We start from the raw sequence: 10,633 nt of genomic DNA, 5'->3' as shown, positions 1-10,633 counted from the left end.
TTTGTGTACAGGATATTAAAATGAGACTCCTCCTGTCTGAGAATTTCCACTAAACCCCAAAGTAGAGTATACTTAGTGCCAAATAAACACACTTTCTAAAACAAGATGCTAGATCATTTTTTCTGGAGTTAATAAATATGAAAAAACTTCATTTCAGTTAAACCAAGTCTCATTAACCTCCTTCAGTTTAAGAAATCATGTTAATAATTCTTCCTTTATCACTATTATATTTTTGTGACAGACTTACAGAATATGTTTTTGATATATTTTTTTCTTGTAACAACTTCCCTGTATGTTGTTGAAAAATACATTTGAAAAATATTCCAAATGTATTTTTCAACAATAATAAATTTAAAATAATAATACTAAAAGTAAGTCAATGGTAAACATTAAAATATAAAAATAACAATAAAATATTGATTGAAAGTTTAAAAGAACTAACTAGCCTTATATTCTTCATCTCTGGAGTCACAGTTTTATATTAGAGTATCATAGAACAAAATAAAAGCAAAAATGGGAGAGACAGACACACAGACACACAGACACAGAGACAAGGAGCTTTTTTGATACAGCTGGTGAAGAAGGACCCTTCCTTGGGGCTTGGGGCAGTACCCAACCCTCATCCTGCATCAATCTCTGTGCCATAAGTACATGGTCACTATATTTAGCCCAGTGTGGGTTCAATTCTAGAAATTGCTCTATTTTAGGTCCTGTAAAAAAAGCTGTCTCTGATACTGCCACATACTTTTAGAGCTATGATGGAATTTTCAGCTTGAAATTCTAATTCTTCCCAGTAAAATTGCAACCCAATTGTTTTCTGTTCCCAATTCCTATTCCTATTGTTCCTGTTTCCTATAGACGGAAAACCCCTCATATTTGTGTTCTTAAAGCCATCTTTTCTAGCCTGACACACATGGAGCTCTTGCAGTTATGTCTCCCACATCATATTTTGTTTGCTCTATTGGAATATTCTTATTAACTAATCAACATGCTTCATGATTCTATTTTATAATATGAACTCATGGCAACCCAGGTAGAGGTTGTATTTTTCTAGCTGTTCTTGTTCTAGAAAACAAACTAAATTCAAAGCTAGCAGAGGGACTTAAGTAATAAGAATTAGAGACAAATGAAATAGAGAATAGAATAACCATAGAGAAAGAATCGCTGTCTGTCTGCTGTGTACATGTGTTTTCAGAAGGCTCATAGCAATTAGAGCCTCGCCTGTGGCAGGATATGATAATGCAATAACTTAAGATCTATCATTTTTGAGTAGAAGTGATGAGTCCTTAAAGGAGGTGCCTATCCTTCTTTCCCTTCTCCAATCTGCTCTTACTACAGATTTGATGGCACATTGCATAAGTGGCTAAGAGTCCTAGGCCCCAATCTTTTGTGAAACACATCTACTCTGCCAGTTAAGGACTATTGATCCTGGAATTTATGTAGTGGAGTAGCATATTTAATACATTGAGTAACATATTTGTTTATGAGCCTTTTTTCTGTTTCTCACAGCTAAATCTAATTCTAACTGATATGGTTACTCTAGTATTACTTTGAGGGCAGGGCCATAGGTCATAAATGCGTTTATCCCAGGAAACAGGCAGTTTCAGGTACATAATAATCATTCAATATATTTCAATACATAAAAACATAGTATTGATAGGACTGGATATCAAAGAATGAAGATGTGAAAGCACAGCATTCAAAAAATACTAGGTGATGTGGAGCTCTTGAGGAGACACTGGTCATGCAAAGAAAGAGACTGGTCTAGGAATTGCTGGTTTATGGAATGAGAAATAAGAGAACCCATCTTGTCATACTAAATCCATTAGAGGACGTGTTATTGGTATAGGAGAGTCAATAGGAAGCCCCTGTATATTATTGATTAAAGAGCACATGGAGTAATCCATGTTGCTGAGAAGGATTATTTTGCGAGGTAAGTGGCTGCAAAGCATAGCGTAATGAAACAGACTTTGCTGGTTTCAAATCCTGGATCTACCACTTATTCATACATAAATTTCAGCAAATCTCTCAGTCTTTCTGAACTTCACTTACTACATGTGCAAAATGGGTATAATAAGCCCAAACTTGCAAGGGTCTTATAAACACAGGTGAGGTCAGGTATGTCAATGCATGTGTCACAGAGCTCAGCGCAATGTAGATTCTCAATACATGATAAGCATTGCTTGAATTTTATTTTTATTATGGAAATAAAAATTTGAAGGCTGCTAATACCTGCTATTCCTTCACTATCATCATCAGGGATTATTGTGGGGGGAGCTCTCTGTGGTCTGCTAATGCTATCCTCCATTTTATATCACATAAAAATACAAAGGTCCCACCAGCCCCCTGCTGATGTACACATATTTTGATTAACCCTGAGGCAGAAAATCAGTTTGTGATCCTATTTCTACAGAGAGCTTTGGGGTTTTCAGGTTTCCAGGCATATATAAGCCATCATGCTTGTTCCCACATGTTGGTGGAGAACAAGAATGAACAGCTGTTGGTGAACTGGAAAGTGTTAAAGATTCTTTCAGGATTTCTCAACCTGTGGTGGTTGTGGCTAGCACTGGGTTGCCTCATACAGGCAAGTCCTACTTGATGTACTGCTTTGCAAGAAAAAAGCTTGGGGAGTAAAGTCTTATGACAGAGGCTATTTGCTCAATTTCAAGTGAAATCTGTTTCTAACCACTTCTCCAGGGCTACATGAAAGGAGAGTTCAAATTTCTTACGAAACACACGTTCTAATTCTTATCAGCAAATTGCAACCCAATTGTTTTCTGTTCCCAATTCCTACTCCTGTTGTTCCTGTTTCATATAGAGGGAAAATCCCTCATATTAGTGTCCTTTTTTTTTTTTAAGATTTTATTTATTTATTCATGCGAGACACAGAGAGAGAGAGAGGCAGAGACACAGGCAGAGGAAGAAGCAGGCTCCATGCAGGGAGACCAATGTGGGACTCGATCCTGGGTCTCCAGGATCAGGCCCTGGACCAAAGGTGACGCTAAACCGCTGAGCCACCAGAGCTGCCCCTCATATTAGTGTTCTTAAAGCCATCTTTTCTAGCCTGCCACACGTGGAGTTTTTGCAGTTATGTCTTTCACATCATGTTTTGTTTGCTGTATTGGAGTATTCTTATTAACTAACCAACATGCTTCAATAACTATCATCTTAAATATTCTCCCTGGACTCCACATCTCATTATGACTATCACCCCATATTTTGTTTTTACTCCTCTTCATGCAAAAATATATAGCCTCAATTTCCTTTTTCTACCTCTGTCTTCAATGAATTCCTCTCTAGTTTTAACCCAACACTTTACTGAATGCTCTTGTTATACTTACCAATGACGTCCATTTTCCCTGATTCAGTGTTTCTTTGCACCCATCTTACTCCCCTGCTTCTTCCTGCTCCTTGAAATTCTTTCCTTCCTTGCCTCACCACACTACTCTGACTTTCTTCTGTCTCTGTGGTTAGCTCACTCAGTCTTTCTACCAGACTCTGACTTTTCATCCAATCCACTGAATTGTATGTCTCTCTAGGATGTGGCCCTGGGTTCTTTTCTCTCTTCCATGTATACCCTCTCAAAATGATCTCATCCAGTCTTTGGATGTTCAATGTTGCTTTTATTCTGATACCTCTCGAATTGATATTTCTTGCCTCGATATCTCTTCTGAAATTCAGATGCATAGATCAAATAACCATCTGAATTTTTTTTTGGGTTTTTGCAAGCTGTCCACTTAAAGTTATCATGTTAAAAAAATTAAGTTATCATGTTCACAGTATAAGTCTTGATCACTCCTAAACTCAAATGAAATCAAGTAAAATAAAGCAAAACAAAAGCATACTTCTTGCTTTCTCGTTCATCTTCTTCTCAGTATGTATCTCCAACCTGAAGGTTGCAAGACTCAAAACTTGCATTCCTCACTTAGTTTAACTCCTACATCCAGTTCATACATCAGTCCTCTTGTTACCCTTGCTTAATATATCTCAAAGCTGTCAATTTCTCTCTGTTTTTATTCTACCATCCTGGACTGGGTCCCCTCCTCTTTTGCCTGAAATACTTTTATTTGTCCTGATGTCCTTCTCATTTCCACTCTGACCCTCTCTAGTAAATTCCCTTCAAAACAACCATAGTGACCATTAATCTAGTTGCTTTTAATACCCTCCTTAAACCTGCATTATACTTACATAAGATCCATACTCCTCAAACGCACACTGTGACCACTCTTTCTTATTTTTCTAAATTAATCTTTTGTATTTTCTCCACCACGGTCATACCACAGCCACATCAGCCTCCTTTTTATCCTTGCAAATTGCAATCCCTTTCCTATCTCCAGGTCTTTGCATTCATGGTTCACTCTGCCTGCAATGCTTGCTGCTCCTTCACCCAGTTGCTCCTTTCTTTCAAGGCCTTACACAAATGTCAGTTTTCAAAGAGGTCTTCCCTGACCATTCTGTCTCAGGTTGCCCCTCCACATAAACTTAACACAATATGAACATATTTATTTATATCTTTACTTATTTTTTTCTTCTATTAAAATTAAAATCTGTAGAGGAAGAAATCCTACCTGATTCTTTGTTGCCAATTTCCAGCAACAAGGACAGTATGTGTAACATAGTAGGCACACAATAATTGCTTCTTTACCTGAATTGAAAAAAAAAAAAGGCAAATCAGAATGTTTATCCATGAGCTCACTGGCTTTAGCTAACTTTCATGAAAATTCTAGTTAGAGCAAAGTACCTTAGTGTTGCAGAATACCTTATAGAATAGCATGTCCAGGTCCTATAAAGTTAATAACTATGGTTTAATGTAAAGAGCATCTGATGCTGGGCATGTACAAATCATAAGAAAAACAGAGGTCACCTTACTGAGTTCCGTGGGAAAAAATGACAAATATAGAAGTAGTATCAACCATCCTTCCATCTTTCCACACTTCTACCCTGGTTCTATGCAGGTATCTCAGAAATTCTCTTCCCCTCAAGCATAGAAAACATAAGGGGGAATGTTCCTCTTAGAAAATATTTTAACTTCTGCTGAGATCCCTTGAATTAGTTATGATTCACAGCATCCTCAAAACAAGTAAGGAGTGAGATGCAGTCACAACCTTTTATGTATGTTTTGTTATGTTTTATTTTGTTTTACCCATTCCTTTCTCCCCATACTCCTTCCATTAAGACCAGATTTCACCTGCCTGGCATTAGCTCATTATACATTAGTAGTCTTTTTTTTTTTTTTTTTAAAGATTTATTTATTTATTTATGATAGACATAGAGAGAGAGAGAGAGAGAGAGAGGCAGAGACATAGGCAGAGGGAGAAGCAGGCTCCATGCACCGGGAGCCCGATGTGGGATTCGATCCCGGGACTCCAGGATCGCGCCCTGGGCCAAAGGCAGGCGCCAAACCGCTGAGCCACCCAGGGATCCCCTATACATTAGTAGTCTTAACACTTATCAGTTATATAATTCCAAAGAACAGGTTATTTCCCTTTGCTTTAGTCACTGCTGTATCTTCTGACCCTTGAACATATCCCCAGTGCCAGAACATAATAAGTACTTAGTAAATAATTATTGAATAAATTATCTTGTTTATTCCTCAATTTTAAGGTCTTGACCTAATTATAATGCCATCAGCTAGCTTAACTTCTTTAGGGAGTCATGAATGTTGAACAGTAAAAAATCAAATCAAAACTATAATGAGATATTCCCTCACACCTGTCAGAATGGCTAAAATAAAAAAACACAAGAAACAGGTGTTGGTGAGGGTGTGGAGAAAAAGAAACCCCTGTGCACTACTGGTGGGAATGCAAGGTAGTGCAGCCACTGTGGAAAAGGTATGGAGGTTCCTCAAAAATTACCAGATGATCTAGTTATTCCACTGCCAGGTATTTACTCAAAGAAAATGAAAACACTAATTTGAAAAGATGTATACACCCCTACGTTTACTGAAGCTATTTACCATAGCCAAGATATAGAAGCAACTCGAGCATCCATTGATAGATAAAGAAAATGTGGCATTTAAGGAACAAATGAATATTTTTTTAAATGTCTTAAAGACAAACAAACAAACAAAAAGCCCAGACTCTTAAATATAGAGGAAAAATGTGGTTGCAAGAAGGGAGGTGGGAAAGCGGGTAAAATAGGTGAAGGATATTGGGAGTACACTAATCATGATGAGCACTAGTAATGTATAGAACTGTTGAATCATTATATTCTACACTTGAAACTAATATAGCACTGTATGTTATTTATACTTGAATTAAAAAAGAAAATTTAAAAAATTCCTCTCCAGTGATACATCATTCATATGAGTTTAATTTGCCATTTGTATAAATATGTAAAAAGAAGTTCTGAGTTTAGAATACTTGAAAGATCAGAAATCCCCACTCATAAAAACCTTTAGCTGCCTTGTCCCAAGAGTGTGCTTACTGTAACTCTGTTTTCTCTCTTCCTCAGGTTAGAATCCCAAAGCTAAAAATTCCAACAAACCCAGGGAGTATATAAAATGTTATATTTACCGCCTCCCCAAAACAGAATTGTTTTTAGCCAGCCAAAACACAAAAAGGAAATTCTAGCCCATACTGAGGATATTCTGGAAAATCAACTGGATCCTGAATTCCAGAAACAATCAAATAATTTCTGTTCTTCTATCTTTACCCATGCAAGGGCTAGGACCCTCAGGAAAGAAGTCAAGGTCACTGAGAATAGTGAGTGTCCTTGTCCAAAATCATATTTCTCTGTGACCTGATATGTGCTAACTATAATATGCACTCTTCAGCAGCTTTGTATCAATTTATATATATGTGTATACTTATATATATTCATACCCCAGATAGAAATGATTATGTGTTTTAGTAATTATCTCTGATCATAGGATTAACAAATCCCTTTCCAAAACCCCAAACATTGTCACTGATATCTGCAGTTCCCATATATAAGAAGAACCCAACACTAACTAGACTGGGTGGATCGTCTTCCCAGAGGAAGTCCTATATAATGTGTTTTTCTCAAAGGGACTACTTTGGAGTTCAAACCTGTCCAAAATAAATACTAGCTTTTGAGTCCCTGAAAATCCACTGAAATCTCAAGAATTAGAAATAATATTATGTGAATTACCCTGGGTGTCTATTTTGGTGGTCTCTTTTACTCTTTTTTTTTAAGATTTTATTTATTTATTAATGAGAGCGAGGCAGACACAGGCAGAGGGAGAAGCAGGCTCCATGCAGGGAGCCCAATGTGGGACTCAATCCCGGGACTCCAGGATCACACTCTGGGCCGAAGGCAGGTGCTAAACCGCTGAGCCACCCAGGGATTCCCCTCTTTTAATCTTAATTTGTGTTAATGTGAAATAATTTTTCCCAGATTTCCCTGATTATGTTAGATGAAGGTAGGTATTCATCTTTTTTTCACCCGATGTTATGACCTGGAGAAAAATACAATAACGAGTAAATGAAAGTGAAAATAAAGGTGATGATAATAGAAGTAAGTAGGTGTGTGTGACTTTAGAACTATAATCTCAGATTAAAAAAATTAAAGAAAGCAAAGCTGGGGGGGTTATAACTAACTTTGTATACAACATCTTGAGAATTTTAATAATCCATTGTTGTCTATTAGGTACAATCTGTGGCATTCTGTTATTGCCATGTGACCCCTGATCAGTAGTTCGATTATTTTCTTTAAATATCCTTGCAATGGATCAGTACTGACAACACACCTTTTCAGAACACTGTTTGTGGCCATAGCTAAAGTATTTCATTTGTATGTTACTTTAGTTGTCATGAATACTTATAAATTTATTTCCGAAGTGCAAAAGTTTAGATGTGTAAAGCTACACATCTAATAAATGAAATTTTTAAAAAAATTTAAAAATTAAAAAAACTATAGGGCACCTGGGTAGCTCAGTATTTTAAGAGGCTGATCTTGGTTTCAGCTCAGGTCATGATCTCAGAGACCTGGGATCAAACTCCACATGGGGCTCCCCACTCAGTGCAGAGTCTGCTAAAGTTTCTCTCTCCTTCTCCCTCTGCCCACACCCCCGGCCCAGCTCACACATGCTCTCTCTCTCTCAATCTCTCATAAATAAATAAATAAATAAATAAATAAATAAATAAATAAATAAATATTAAAACAATAATAAAAGAACTGTAATCTCAGAATCTTGGTTCTTGTTGAGTAAGAAATTGATATTTATCCCTGTTTTCTGCTTTATTTATGCTGAGGACTCTAGTGGTGACCTATGTGGATGCCATCAATCATGGAGCAGTGCCTTGCTTGGAGAATGCAGTGACAACTCTGGCTTTGTGTGAGAACTAAGTGGCCATGCAGAAGGCAGCTGACCACTACAGCGAGCAGATGGCCTAGCGACTGAGGCTCCCCACAGACATGCTCAAGGAGCTGCTGGATGTGCATGAAGACTGTGAGGGGTAGTTGTTGGAGTCCTCGTGGAGCACTCTTCTGGGGATGACCAACAGGAGTTCCAGAAGAAGCTTGTGGTACTTTTTCTTAGCATTCATCCTTCCTGATCCTTGCGTTTCTAAAATGATGCCTGAAGTTCTACATACACAATCTATAGCTCATCTCCTACTTAGGGTAAAGTAGTGTGGATCCTCATGATAGAATTTTAGAGAACTCTATTTCCATCTTCTCCCTCAGAGCTTGAGAAATTTATTTGGGATCTTTCTGATCTCTCAAGCAAAACCAGCACTGATTTCTCCTTTAGTGAACAGTGGCATGGTTTCTGAACTCCCTAAAGTCACTCCTGAGCTACAACCTCTCTAGATGTACTCACTCTTATTCCCAGACACTTAATTTCCTTAGCAAGTTGTTCTTTATGTTTATTTGTGCCATTATATTATTGAAGATAGAATCACAGGATGCTACAGCTTCTAAGAACTATAGAGAATAGATCACACAACTTCAACATTTCATAGATGAGGAACCCAAGACCCAGAGAGGTTTGAAAGCTTTAGCAAGGTCTTACAGAGAGTTTTCAGAGTTGGCAGTAAATCTCTTGGTTCTAGTTGTATGCTTCTTGCTGCTTCACTAGGATGCTTTTCTTAAGAGGACTGCCGTTAGTCCACCCACCTAGTAGATTTCTTTGGAATTTGACCTCTTCTGTTCCTTTCTTCTGGTGATATCCCTATATATTTCCCTTGCAGGAAATCATAAGGATAAGAAGGAGGATCTCTTGCTGTAGAACAAAGAGGCATCTGTTAAATGGTGCCAAGCTAAATTGGATCAGCTTTCAAAGGCCCTAACAGAAAGTATTTCAGCAGGAACTTTCTCTGTTCCTGGAGGGCACAAGCTCTACAGGCAAGCAAAGGAAAGGACTGAATGGAACTATTCGCAGGTGCCCAGGAAAGGAGTGAGGGCAAGGAATAAGGTGAGCATGCGGAGCCTACAGAATAGAGTCAAAGGGGTCTCCAGATAATCTTAAAGCACAGCACCAGTTGTGGGTGATAAGAGCATGGGGATATCATGACAGATTGCGTGAACTTTTAAGGCCCACTATTTGCTATTTACTCCTCAGGAGAGTGGAAATGCCTATTCTCCCAAAAAAAGAGTATGGATTTCTGAAATCCACGAGAGACAGAATGGAAATTATTTATTTCTTCATCCAATTATATGACAGTCATTATGCCAATGACTGAGGATTTATGATGTAAAGTTAGAATGCTTGCACTCAAGGCTGATCAAAGTAAGAGTTAAATAAATACACTATTGCACAGAGAGTGATAACCTGTGATCCTGGGCTGCACTGGTGGTAGTAATAAATGTAATAATAATACACTACTGTATATACTGAACTGTTAAGCCCTCTCTCTGGATGTTTTAATTTAGTCCTTGAAAAAATGTTATGAAGCATCTATTCTTATTACCCTCATTTTACAGATATGAACCCAAAGGCAGAAACAGGTTAAATAATTTGCCGAAAGTTACACATCTAGCAGATAGCAGGGGAGAACATCAGCATGGATTCGAGTCTGCATTTGCTATGGGACATATAGTCCAGGAAAACTTCTCCAAAGAGGAGGGGGATGTAAACTTTGAAGTATTTGTATGTGCTGTTCAGGTCGAGATGTTATCCAAAGGGAAGAGCCCTAGGGAAACATGCAAATATACGAATGCATCAGAGATCACGGGTTTGTACAGATGCACATAATACTGACTGGTTGTGGCCTGTGGAGTGGAGGGAAGGGGCCCGGGGGGATGGCCTGGAGGGAGATATAGAGGGTCTCTGGTCACGCTAAGGAAGTTGGACACTTTGTAGGGGGCTCATGGAGTATTTTATGTCAAAAGTAAAAATGACATGAATGGTCTTGTTTGTATGGAACAAATCACCCCGGTGGAAATCTAGGTCCTTTGTTCCTTCTTGATTCCTTAGGCAAATGAGATCTGTTAGAGCTTTTTGCAGTCATATGTGGCAATAAAGAAATCCATCCTGCAGGCAGATAAAGCCCTCACTTGTGGGGATAAGGCCATAGCAAGCAAGGGGCAGCAGGACTCTACCCTTTGGTGGATAAGCTCCTGCATTGCCCTCTTATAGCCCAACCAAAGATCTTTCAAAAAATGATGAGCTTCCCCTTCTTCTATAGGATGCACCCTCTTTAAACCTGAAAACAACAAGCAGAGTTGT

At 38.2% G+C, this 10,633-nt stretch overlaps 1 pseudogene; it reads left to right on the top strand.

The window, feature by feature from the left end:
- Nucleotides 1-2,470: 2,470 nt before the first annotated feature.
- Nucleotides 2,471-10,543, top strand: LOC140637743 (guanylate-binding protein 7-like; annotated as a pseudogene).
- The last annotated feature ends 90 nt before the right edge of the window (nucleotides 10,544-10,633 follow it).

The sequence above is a fragment of the Canis lupus genome, chromosome 8 (assembly GCF_048164855.1).
Source record: "Canis lupus baileyi chromosome 8, mCanLup2.hap1, whole genome shotgun sequence".
Taxonomy (NCBI): domain Eukaryota; kingdom Metazoa; phylum Chordata; class Mammalia; order Carnivora; family Canidae; genus Canis; species Canis lupus.
This window is presented reverse-complemented; position numbering and strand designations above follow the sequence as displayed.